At 43.2% G+C, this 12,600-nt stretch overlaps 1 protein-coding gene across 5 annotated transcripts in view; it reads right to left on the bottom strand.

Moving 5' to 3' along the window:
• Positions 1 to 9,189, bottom strand: part of GGACT (gamma-glutamylamine cyclotransferase) — a 49,236-nt gene extending 40,047 nt beyond the window's left edge. For 4 of the 5 annotated variants that reach the window (XR_004299196.1, XR_004299195.1, XR_004299197.1 and 1 more), the window contains exons 1-2: positions 8,920 to 9,008; positions 4,753 to 4,924 (exon numbers count right to left, since the gene is read on the bottom strand). The gene's annotated coding sequence lies outside the window, so the exon portion shown is untranslated. Of the gene's footprint in view, positions 1 to 4,752; positions 4,925 to 8,919; positions 9,009 to 9,074 lie in introns of those variants that run through there. The other variant, XM_032402685.1, reaches the window with a different exon arrangement.
• Positions 9,190 to 12,600: the final 3,411 nt, after the last annotated feature.

Genomic DNA, 12,600 nt, shown 5'->3' with positions numbered 1-12,600 from the left:
GTTAGTTGAGATGCAAAATGATGGGGTACAGGCACTCTGGAAAAGTTTGGCAGTTTCTCAAAAAGTTAAGCATACGCTTACCATATGACCCAGCCATTTTGCTCCTGGGAATCTGCTCTAAAAAGATGAAAAATTTCGATCACATAAAAACCTATATACCAATGTTTGTAGCAGCTCTATCCATAATCCCCCCCAAACTGTAAAGGATCCGATGTTCTTCAACAGTACATGGATACATAAACTGGGGTATGCCCATAAGATGGAATACACTCCTCAGCAGTAAAAAAGAATACACACATGGAAGAATCTCAAAGATGTTGTTTGAGTGAAAGAAGCCAGTCTCAAACTGGCTTGCATACTATTTAATTTCATTTATGTGACATTCATTATGTGACATGTGAAAAGGCAAAACTTTTCTAGATGGAGACAGATCCAGGTACCTAGGTGGCTCAGTTGGTCAGGCATCTGACTACTGATTTCAGCTCAGGTCATGGTCTCAGGGTCCTGGGATCAAGCCCCACGTTGGAATCCGCACTCAGTGTGGAATCTGCTTGGGATTCTCTCTCCTTCTCCCTCTGACCTGCCCCCGACCTCATGCTCTCTCTCCGCCCCCCTCAAATAAATAAATAAGTAAATAAATAAACAAATACTAAAAAAAAAAAAATAGATGGAGACCAGGTCAAGGGTTGTCAGCAATTAGGGGAAGGGTTTGACTTAAAATGGGACAGAATGAGGGAGGGCTTGGTATTTTCTGGTTTTGTTTTCTGGCTTTTTTTGGTGGTGGAACTGTTCTGTAAAAGAACTGTGATGAGAGTTACATCAATCAATTTTAAAACTTGCAGAATTATATAAGAAAAAAGGCCAATTTTACTTTATATAAATTCTAGTAATAATGAAAGTATGAGAGTATGTAACTACTCTAAACAGTTAAAAATAAGAGGTAAAAGTAAGAATAAGAGAACTCTGAATTAAGCTAATGCCTGGCATACATCAATATTTATTATTAAAAGAGACTTAGGAGATGTAAAAACCAAATATAATGAATGGGCTTTGTTTTGACTCTGGTTTGAATAAACCAACTGCACAGACCTTTTTAGGCAAATGGGGATATTTGAATATAGTATTAGATGATATTAAGGATGTTTCATTCATTGTTAGGTAGGACTATAGTTACGTAAAAAACTAAACTTTAAAAAAATTCATACTAAAATATTTAGTAATAAAATGACATGATTTCTAGCGTTTGCTTCAAAATTCTCCAGAAGCAAGCAAAAAAAACCTCAAAAAAAAAAAAAAAAAGCCCTCAAAAAAACAAAGGGAGAAGGGCAAATGGAACAGTGTGGCAAAGCCAGCATGGTGCACGGATTTCTGATGCTGTGTGGGTTCATGAAGGTTTAAGGTTTACCATACTCTCCTTTTGAGTACGTTCATAATAAATGCTGAGAGAGAAAAAAACAGTGACTTGATCTTCATAAATACTCCCCCAAATGCCCTAACTGTTCTTTATTCATATATAAGATACACTACAGTTGACCCTTGAACAACACTGGGGTTGGGGGCACCAACACCCTGCATTCGAAAAATCTGAGTATAACTCTGACTCCCCCAAAACTTAACTACTAAGAGCTTATTGGTGACCAGAAGCCCTAGTTGTAACATGTATGTCAAATAATGCATATTTTGTATGCTATATGTATCATATACTATATTTTTACAATAAAGTAAGCTAGAGAAGAGATGTTGTTTAAAAAATCATGGGGAAGAAAAGTACATTTACAAATACTGTATTTATCAAAAAACAAAAGCTGCATATAAGTGGGCTCACAAAGTTCAAACCTGTGTTGTTCAAGGGTCAATTGTGATTTCTCCTTACATTTTTTACTAGGCTTTTATACTCTGTATTTAACTTCACAGAAAGCCAAGTTGAGGGAGAGAGTCCAGGCAGTTGTGATTCTTCTCACAAATAAGGGCTTCATAATGGTACAAGTAATGGCTTAAAGAATGCTTCTCAAATCTCATTTAATGCTCATAAATTAGTAGAATCACCATGAGATGAAGAAATATTAATAATTTTCATTAACTTATCTGCTGCGTACTCCTAAGTGCAGGTGACAACATCAGGAAGAGGTAACTAACACAAGTTTAAAGATAGATGCAGTAATATGAACACATGGAGGAGAGGACAGCATAATAGGAGAAGTCTAATTTACTCTTTCTCACTCTAATTTATTCTGACATAACTCAAAATATCAGAGTTCCAATAACACTCTCAACCAACTGGAAATATCTTTCTTACTGGTGGCCTATTAAGTGGAAGATACTATGTGGGAATCAAAATGAGGTTCTCATCTAATGCTAAATAGTTTAGCATGAATTTTGTTTGAAATAGTCCAGCAGCGTTTAAGGCTAGTGTGCAAAAACAATTACACAGGCAAAAATAGCAGAGAAAAGTAAAAGGTCGAAGAGCCGCAAGCAGCAACGGCCCCATCGGGGCGCAGAGGCAGGAGTGACCTGTGGGGAGGACGGGGCACAGGAGTGAGTCAAGGGTTCTGACCGCTGTTCAGTGGAGCTCATCTGTCTCCTTCACCCAGAAGCCTCTCTTCCCAATGCTGAAGGAGAGTACCCAAGCATCTGGAGTCACCGTGTCAGCAGGGACGAGCTGAGGCACCACACCCTGGGGATTATTAGCGCCCGGTAAGAACTACGTGATGGTCCCAAATGTCTGGAGCGCTGCCCTGATCCGGCAGCAGCTACAGCAGCACAAGGTGAGGTGACTGAATGAAGGCCTCCCAAAGATCCCCGGAACCTGTGAACATGTTACCTTGCATGGCATAAGGGATGTGATTAATGTTGAGGGCCTTAAAATGCAGAAATCATCTTGGATTATCCAGATGGGCCCGATCTAACCACACGAGGCCTCCAAAGTGCAGCAGCTTTCCTGGCTGGGGGCAGAGAGAGCTGTAACCATGGCGGAAGGGCAAGGGGACAAAATGCCATCTGTCAAGGTGGAGGGAGGGGGCCATGAACCAAGGAATGCCGGTGGCCTCTCCAAGTGGGAAAAGGCGAGAAAACAGATTCTCCCCCAGGGCCTCTGGAAGGGACACAGCCTCACTGACGCCCTGATTTCAGCCAGTGAGACCCGTGTTGACTTCTGCCCTAGAGAACCGTAAGACGAGTAAGTATGTGTGTTGTTTTAAGCCATGAAGTTGGAGCCACCTTGTTCCGGCAGCACCAGGCAGCCCTGCTCCTCATCCCTGGGCCTCTGCATGTGCCTGCACCCCCTTCTCTCACCTCACCAAGCAAGCGTATTTTCATTGGAATTAAAAGACAAGATCTTCCACATCTCACATCTCTGCCCAAAGGTCTTTTCCCCTGAAAAGTTCTCCCAAACCTACTTACCCAGGACAGGTCATGACCCCCACTCCATACACTCACTCGGCACCTACACCTCTCCAGCTCAGTGCTTGCTTGACTGCAGCTATTCTCTCCTTCAGAGCTTACGTTTATTGAGCATTTACTAAGTACTAAGTACTTAAAGAAGGATTTTTCATGGGTTTTCTCATTCAATCCTCCCAACAAGCCTATCAGGTAGACATAATTATTATCCCTTATTTTTTTAAATTAGAAAGGTCAAAATCACCCAGCTGGTAGGTGGCAGAGCCAGGATTTGAAGCCAGGTGGTCTGACAAAGGAGTTGTTGCCCTTAACCGAGCATTAACACCTGTCCCCCGTGTGAGAAATCTAAGTTCCAAGATCCTGTGCATTTCTTAACACAACAGCCCCAGTGTTCAACGCAGAGAAGCTTCATAGTTGCTGAATATGAACAAATGGGACAAAGATGGTTTCTCCCCCTACTATTCTTTTTTTTTTTAAGAAAAACTTTTTTATTATGGAAAGTCAAATCTATACAGAAGTGATGATAGAATGATCCTCCAAACACCCAAATCCCAACTTCAACACTTATCAATGTAGGGTGATACTTAACACCAACATTTAATCAATTCAGTATTATATGATCTAGTAGAAAGAGCCCGCCTTCAATATTCTTTTTGGGTTTTTTTTTTTTTTTGAGATTTACTTATTTATTTTAGAGAGAGAGGGAGGGAGAGAGTGCAAGCGGAGGGGAGGGAGAGAAAAACTCAAGCAGACTCCACACAGAGGGTGGAGCCCAATGTGGGGCTTGATCTCATGATGCTGAGATCATGACCTGAGCTGAAACCAAGAGCCAGATGCTTAACTAACTGAGCCACCCAGGCGCCCCTCAATATTCTTCTTTTACAGAATCACATGTTCCTAGTTCTCACCACATATTCATTTACCTGTGTTATTAATTCTTTCAAAAAAAAAAAAAGCAATCTTGAAATGGACAAGTCTTTCTAAGCAAAACATAAATCGAGGGAACTATAAAGGGGAAACTGGAATTTTTTTCCCTATATAAAGTTAAATTTTCTGCAGAGCATAAATATTGTAAACAAAGTTAAAAAATGGGGGAAACAGTTGTAACACATATGGCAAAATATTAGTATCTCCAGTGTATAAAGAATTCTTACAAATCAATAAGAAAAAGATCAATAACATGTTATCTGGAAAAATGAGTACAGGGATGAACAGTTTCACCTTTAACCTTAAACAACAGAAAGACAAGGACTTCCACAAGTGACACGGTACTTTGTCACCTTTGTCAAGGTACTTCCTCTGGTGCTCCAGGATTTAGGAGTAAGACACTAGGACAGAAGAAAAAACAATTCTTACCCGTAAACTTGTTTCTTCAAAACTGGGTCGCCCTGGAATCCAGCACCATAGGAAGTGTGAAAGCTTACAAAGCCTTTGACTTCAGAATCCTTGCCAAATGGGACAGCAGGGTAAGTACTCACACCTCACAGCGTGACCAGTAGACCATGGACCAGGTATCCAGCTCTCAGTCCTGACGGGGGATGAAGAGGAGGGCGAGTGAAGAGAGTTGAGTGTTTAAGAGACAAGGGGCTTCAAACCAAAACCAAAAACAAAAACAAACCACCCAGCCTCTGCTGGATGGCATCGGAAACCCTGGGCCTGGGCCCAGGAAGGAAGGTATTTCCATTCAGTGGGAAAATGTGGTCCACCATCCGAGGGGCCACAGGGTGGCTTGAACAGAGGAGAGTTACCACTGACCTAGCAGAGGGGTTCAAAGTTCTCAACTTGAGAACCTGCCTTGAGAAACAGCAACCATATCCTCTCCTTCAAGTAAGGAAAATAAAATGAGAAAGAAAAAAGTGTATTTTCAGCCATCAGGCAAAGCCCATTTTAGGAATATTGAGCCTCTTGGATGAGGGTTTCTGAGTCTTTTAAAGTCATAAATTTATATTAAAAAACAATTCAAATCACCTGCCAAAAATGGAGAAACCAAACCTAGTTAACCTAAACCTTTAGATCTAACGTCCAGCTTATAGGAAATATAGGGGATAGAGGAGCAATCTAAACCATACTATACAAAAAGCCAAATAAATCCAGAATGTGAGGCATTTATAGGCAACCAAAGGCCACCAGTAAATCATTGGCATTAAAGAACTCACTGGGACTGTGATAGACCAGGGTCAGCAAACCCCGGCCCTCAAACAAGTCCAGCCTACCAGTGGAGTTTAAACCAAAAAGCCTTGAAAACAAAACTGTATTGGGACACAGCCATGCTCATTCACGTCCATATCATCTACAGCTACTTTTTGCAGGAACGCACAGTTGAGTAGTTGCAACTGAGACCATACAGACAGCAAAGCCTGTGGGAGTTAGTGTCTGGAGCTTTTCACAAAGTCTGCCAAACCCCTGTCCTAGATTAAAAGAGGTAACAGCTACTCAACAAAATACCCCGTGTGGACCTTGTTTGGATTCCAACTCACACAAACCAACAGTAAAAGTGCATTTTTGAGGCGATCCAGGAACTTTGTGGACTGGGTCTTAGAAAACATTATGGAATTACTGTCAATACAATCAGGAGATGACAATGGTATTAAGGCTATATGAGAAAAAGACCTTTCGTTGGAAGCGCATACTGCACTATCTAAGGGCGACGTGATATGGCGTCTGGAATTTAAACTGCTTCCACAACAAAAAAGATGAAGCAGATAATGGCCAAAGAAATTGTTTTAACAAACTGTTCAATCTATTTGTGGAAATATAATGGGGAAGTTCATTGTACTATTCCCTCTGCTTTTGCATTTGCTTTAATAAAAAGAAAAAAAAAACCCAAACCTTGATCAAAAAGTAGAGCTCATAAGGACGCCTGGGTGGCTCAATCGGTTAAGTGTCCTACTCTTGATTTTGGCTCAGGTCCTGATCTCAGGGCTGTGAGATCGAGCCCTGTGTCTGGGTCCACGCCTACTGTGGAGCCTGCTTAAGATTCTCTCTCCCTCTTCCTCTGCCCCACCCCTTCTTTAAAAAAAAAAAAAAAAAAGTAGGGTTTACAGCCAGACAGCCTTTCTCTTCAGGCGGGCCTCCCACCTCACCCATTCTGACACGGAGTCCGGCCTCAGCACACCCTTTGCTCCTCTATCTCTGAACATAGTTACATTTTAAGCTCCTTACCCCTGTTCATGGTGTCTGCCACCAGGAATGCCCCATTCCACTCCTTAGCCCATCAAAATTCTACTCCCTGCTCAAAGTCCAGCCCAAATGTGACCCCAGCCAGGTCCTCCAGTGACAATTCATCTCACTGTGCCCCAACAGACCATTGCCTCTTTGAAATTTCTTTCATCCTTAACACTTCAACTCCTTACTGTGTCTGTTACCTCAAAATGCCATACAAACCCCGAGACTCCTAGCAACTGGGTCGTTTCTGTAATTCCACTGCAGGAGTATAATAACACCCTGTGCACAGTAAGCTCTGCCTATACAGCTCTCAGGTCCAAGGCCAGGTCCAACCTAAACAAAGCTATCCTGCCCTGAGCAGCTTCACTGACAAGAGTGAGACCTTCAATTAAAGAATGAATTTCTGTTAAATAAGAGGCTAGTCATGTTTACCTGGTGCTCTCTTAATAAAATCTCTAATTGCTAAGGTTTGCCCCTTAGTAGAGAATGTTCTAGAGAAGAATGCTAAGATTGCTTGAATGTGTCCTCTTATCATCGCCTCTCCTTGGGACCCGTCCCTCTGCAAACAAACAATGCTTCATCCCCCTCCATACCAGTCTGCAGGGGGCCCTACCCCCTGGTAAAACACCTGGCTAACTGTGGGTACAAAGCCTTCCAGCGACTCCACTTAGAAGAGCTGACACAGGCTGGAACTTTCAAGAGATCTCACTAGATTAAAAAAAAAAAAATGAACAGATAATTTTAAAAACGGTTAGCTTCTGTCTCTGTTCTCTTGTACTTCCTGCTGCCCAATAGCTAAGGCCAGCATGAATAACCACCCTCTCTAGGTCTGATGCTAACAGTTAAGACACGCGTTGGCAAGGTCAACTAGTCCAAAATATTTATGAACAAAAATCCACCTATTAGAAATTAATTTAACTTTACAAATTCAGCTTTTGAAATACAAATGCTCTACCAGGGTTGTCTGCTTATTCAGGAACTTCTGGCTTCTCCTGGGAGTCATTTCAGGAAAACAAGGCATTTTGGGAAAATGAGGGCAAACTGCAGGAGCTCTCCATACTAGCATTTCAATAAATTGAATGAGACCAGGGAGAATAGTCTTCTGTTATAGGAAAAAGTACATAAGGACAGTGTGAGACCTACACTTTATATAGGTCAATCCAACAGATTTAGAGGTGTCCTTTAGTTTTGTTTTGCTTTTTTATGGGGGGGAGGGGCAGAGGGCGAGGAAGAGGGAGAATCTTAAGCAGGCTCCACGTTTGGGGCTCGTTCACAAAACCCTGAGATCATGACCTCAGCAGAAATCAAGAGTCTGATGCATAACCCACTGAGCCACCCAGGCATCCCTGTCCTTTAGTTTTTAATACATGATTTCTCCCTAGGACATTTGGCAAAAAGAATGATCTGCTTTTTAAAAAGTGGCTACAGGGGTGCCTGGGTGGCTCAGACGGTTGGGCGTCTGCTTGGGCTCCGGTCCTGGCCTCCGGGTCCTGGGATGGATGCCCCGGTGGGGCTGCCCGCTCAGCTGAGAGTCGGCTTCTCCCTCTGCCTCTCCCCCTGCTTGTGCTCTCTCTCAAATGAATAAATAAAAAATTTAAAAAAAAAGTGGCTACAGGTCTCATGCATTTTCTTATCAGTTATTTAATAAGGCAAGCTTGGAGTCAAGAAGGTACGTTTAAAAAGACTGTGCACTGACAGGGTTTCAAGTGCAATGACCGAGTTATCTTTGGCCAACGGAGTGAAAGCGCAGTAACCCAACGTGCCGATTAAGGCAGCAAGAGACATTTCTCCCCATGATTCAGACATGACGTGTCCCTAACAGCTCCAAAGAAACCTCAGGTCATAAACTGACAAATGCCAGAAGTTTCTGGATTTCTTTGGCAGCTTTTGGTTTCCTCACAAACAGGAATCTCCGAAATTAAAGACAGAATTTCCGAAAAGCGCTGCCCTCGCTCACCGGAGAGTTGGTTTTTAAAACTACCTCCTGGATAATCACCACTGTCTCCCGATACGAACGCGCAGCGTCCACACCTGCAGACAGTTCCTAACTCTTTCGGCCCTCGCCCACTCTGGCGGGGGCGCCCGCGTCCCGCCGCGTGCAGCGGCTCTGGGGACCCGTGTCGTGGCCGGGTGCCCCCCTGTTTTCCGGCTGGGCCCGCAGGCCGCCCGCGGCCCCTTCGCCGCCAGGCTCGGTCCCCGGCCTCCGCGTTCCCTCCCCGGCTCCCGCGGCCGCCGCACTGGGGGCGAACGCGACGCGCCGCGCAGGGACGGACGCCCCGAGTCCCCGGCGTCCCCAAAGCCCCCGCGCGGAGGAAGCGGGGACAGGAGCCCCGACTCGGCCCGCGCCCAGCGCCTCACCTGCCGCACAGCGCGGCGCGGTCGGGGACAGCCGGCCGGGCAGCGGGCGGAAATCTGGGGCGAGACCGGCGCAGGCGCCCCCGGGAGGCCGCCCCCGGCGGCGCCCCCTGGAGGCGGGACGCGGCACCCGCCCGCCCGGGGCCCCGAGCACACACCTGGGCACGCGCCGGGATCCACGCCGCCGCGCACACCTGGGGCGCCCCGCCCCCGACGCTCCGCTCGCATGCGTCCCGCCTGGGGCCTCATGGCAGCCTTGGCTGTGTGTGCGACCCAGACACACCCGGGGGCACGCCACAGATACACACACAGAAATGAGCGCGCCCCTGAGAACGCATCCGGGAGGACAGGTACGCACATCACCTAAGGCTCACCTTAGAGCATCCACACTCAGCGCTGGTATCATACTGGATACACGTAATCCTATAGTCGATACCAACACATATTCTCCTATTCTCCCTTTTTATTTTTATTTTTTTAATTTTATTTTATTATGTTAGGTTAAGCACCACACATTACATCATTAGTTTTTGACGTAGTGTTCCATGATTCATTGTTTGCGTATAACACCCAGTGCTCCATGCAATACGTGCCCTCTTTAATACCCATCACCAGGCTAACCCATCCCCCCACCCCCTCCCCTCTAGAACCTTCAGTTTGTTTCTCAGAGTCCAAAGTCTCTCATGGTTCGTCTCCCCCTCTGATGTCCTCCCTTTTTAAAAAAGCAGTGGTTGTAGGGGACGATGAAAGAAATGACTTCCCGTGGGTTCCCTGGCTCCTAGGACTAAACTTGAACCCCGGAAATTAGAAGAGTGAAGACCAAAAGCTGAAGGAGAATTTTTCTCTAGAGACTTTGTTCATTCTGGGTTTAAGCAGTGCTCCTTTTGGGACCCAGGTGACCAAGAAGGGCACAGCGATAGAGGTCCACTTCTCCTCAAAGACACAAATATATAAGTAGTTACTGGAATAGCAATAATCCCCCTTAATCTTCTTCTGCACCTTCCATTTTTTCATGTATGTGGACTAGTTGAAATTTTATTATGATTTGATTTTTAGCCAAACATTTCCGATAATGTAGATGTGGTTGTGTTTTGAATGGATGTACAATTCCAAAAGAAATCTAAAAGATCAGATTCACAAGCCATAATTTATTTCATAGAGTTCTTTCTTGTCTTGAGAAGTTCATAATTACATTGAAATATTAAAAAAAAATCTTGTCTAGCATATATTTTTAACAACTTATTTAAAGAGTAGCAGTAATCACCTTAATTTTTTTAAACGAAAAATGATTCCTTTCTTTTCTTTTTTGAGGGAGGACGAATTATGTTGGCAAAAGAAAATGAGCCAAATACATGAATCAATAATACCTCTGGTGAAGGAAAATTAAAGTTGGTGACAAGGTGAGCATTCAATTGCATTTATTACCAGGTAAGGCTAAGGAATCTGATTCAACGTAGATTAGGCTCTGTGGGATGAAGTCTTCAGCTAACTCTCAAAAACTAACTCATAGACAAATAATTTAAAGCAGTAGTTTTCCAAATGTGAAAAATGCAAAATGTGTAAATGCAAAATGTGCAAAAATGCTGGACCCCAGTCAGCAATATCAAAGCACCTAGGAATTTAGAAATGCAAAATCTCAGGGCACACCGCAGACCTTCTGAATCACCAATTCCAGGAGTGGGGCCTAGCCCTTTAATGTTTATGATGTACTTTCAAGTTTGAGAACCATGATTTAGTGAAGATTTGCTCTAGTGCTTCTCAGACTGAAATGTGCATGTGAATCAACTGAAGATCTTGGTTAAAAATGCAGACTCTGGTTCAGGTAGACTGGAATAGGATCTAGATTCCCAGGATTTCCTTGTGTATGAGCACACACACAGGGACACTGTGTGAATACAACTGCCCAGCAAAGGCAACGGTGTGGACTGCCTTTAGAAAGATGAGAGTCACATAGTTTTTCAAGGAAACTGAGTGGTCAGTTACGAGTCCATGGCTTGTCAGTTTAGTATTGGTGGGTTACACGAGAGTGCTTTACAAGCCAACTGCTCTGACAGGTTTAGGAACAGAGTTGACCGGTGGAGGCTATCAGGTTGCATCCAAATTGTAGAGGTGAGTCACTGGCCGAAAAGGGTTCACCTACCATCAGCTGTTTTTGTGCTCATTCTGGTCCATTACTTTGCCATCTAAAATCTCCCATATCCTCCAGGCTCAGGGTCAAGCCTGCAAATGACTTACGTAGGTTTAAAGCTCAGCAGACATTTCCTTCATCAACTCAAATGATTTAAACCAACAAATTATCTTTAATTGGAATTATCCAGTTTGACCATTGTTGTTATCTAAATCCAAGCGGGTAATTGCCAAGCTCTGTTTTCCAGACTTCTGTGCAATACGGTAGATAAGGTAGATGCCTGATTTATATTTATATTTGACTAAATACACTGCTACTTTATGTGAAAGGGGCTGGCCCCATGTCCTGCTCCCCTCCCACATGCCTCCAGCATTGCAAGTAACATACTACAGATAGGAACACATCTTCATCTTTTGAAACTGTAGTTATAATGTGAAATAAATTACAGAGCAAGGAGACTATATAAGGAGCTTGAAATTTAAATAACACTACAAAATCTACTGAAATATTACCAAATTATTCTAGTAAATCATTTTAAAAAGTCATCTTTGGCCCCAAATAACCTGCAACATAAATCCAACACTTGTTTTTGTATGGCCCATGAGCTAATGAGTTTTGCATTTTTTAATGTTTGAAAAGAAAAAAGAATACTTTGTGACACGTGAAAGTTACATGATATTAACAGTTCAGTATTCATAAATAAACTTTTACTGAAAACATAGTCACGCTCATTCAATCGTGGACTCTGTGGCCCACAAAGCCTGAAGGATTTACCATCTGCCCTTTTATAGAAAGAGTTTATCTACCTTGCCCTATAGTTTTTTGCTCCAGCCTCTGTTACAATACCTACCCCTCTCTTCTGTAATAGTTGATTTATACAACTGACTCCCTACTGGACTGAGTTTCACGAGGGCAGACTTGTATCCTTTGTATGAGTTTCCAGCACTTGCCACTGTGGTACACAGAGTTAGGTATTCAATAATATTTATTTAAGTGAACTTTACTTTTTGATCATTTTCCCACTATGAACTTAACAAAAAGGCTTTGTGGTTCAACACAGGATCCATTAATTAGACTAATTTAGAAAATTTGTGTGCAAAAAGTAGAAACAAATACATTCTCCAAGTAATTGGATTCCTTGCTTCCTTTTCTAAACCTGGCTCTAAAAAACTGTTGTTAAATTTGAAAGCAGCAGGGTTATTTTTTCCTTCTTTTCATTCTGTCAAGTTATTTTACTTAGTACCAGAGATCTCACTGCTAAACAATCCCCATGGTAAAGAAATTAACGAACAGAGAAAACCAACCTCATGAAGCTACTTTCATTCACATTAAATTCAATCCTGGTATTTCTGGAATTAATGATTAATGTTTTAAAGATGATGTGCATTGCTGTCAGTTTTTTTGTTTTTTGTTTTTTGTTTTTTTTGAGGGAGAGAGAATGCACACCAGCAGGGTGGGGAGGGGCAGAGAGAGAATCCCAAGCAGGCTCCATGCCCATCGCAGAGCCCCACGAGGGGCTCGATCTCATGACCCTGAGATCATGACCCGAGCTGAAA

The sequence above is a fragment of the Phoca vitulina genome, unplaced genomic scaffold, assembly GCF_004348235.1.
Source record: "Phoca vitulina isolate PV1807 unplaced genomic scaffold, GSC_HSeal_1.0 scaffold5, whole genome shotgun sequence".
Taxonomy (NCBI): domain Eukaryota; kingdom Metazoa; phylum Chordata; class Mammalia; order Carnivora; family Phocidae; genus Phoca; species Phoca vitulina.
This window is presented reverse-complemented; position numbering and strand designations above follow the sequence as displayed.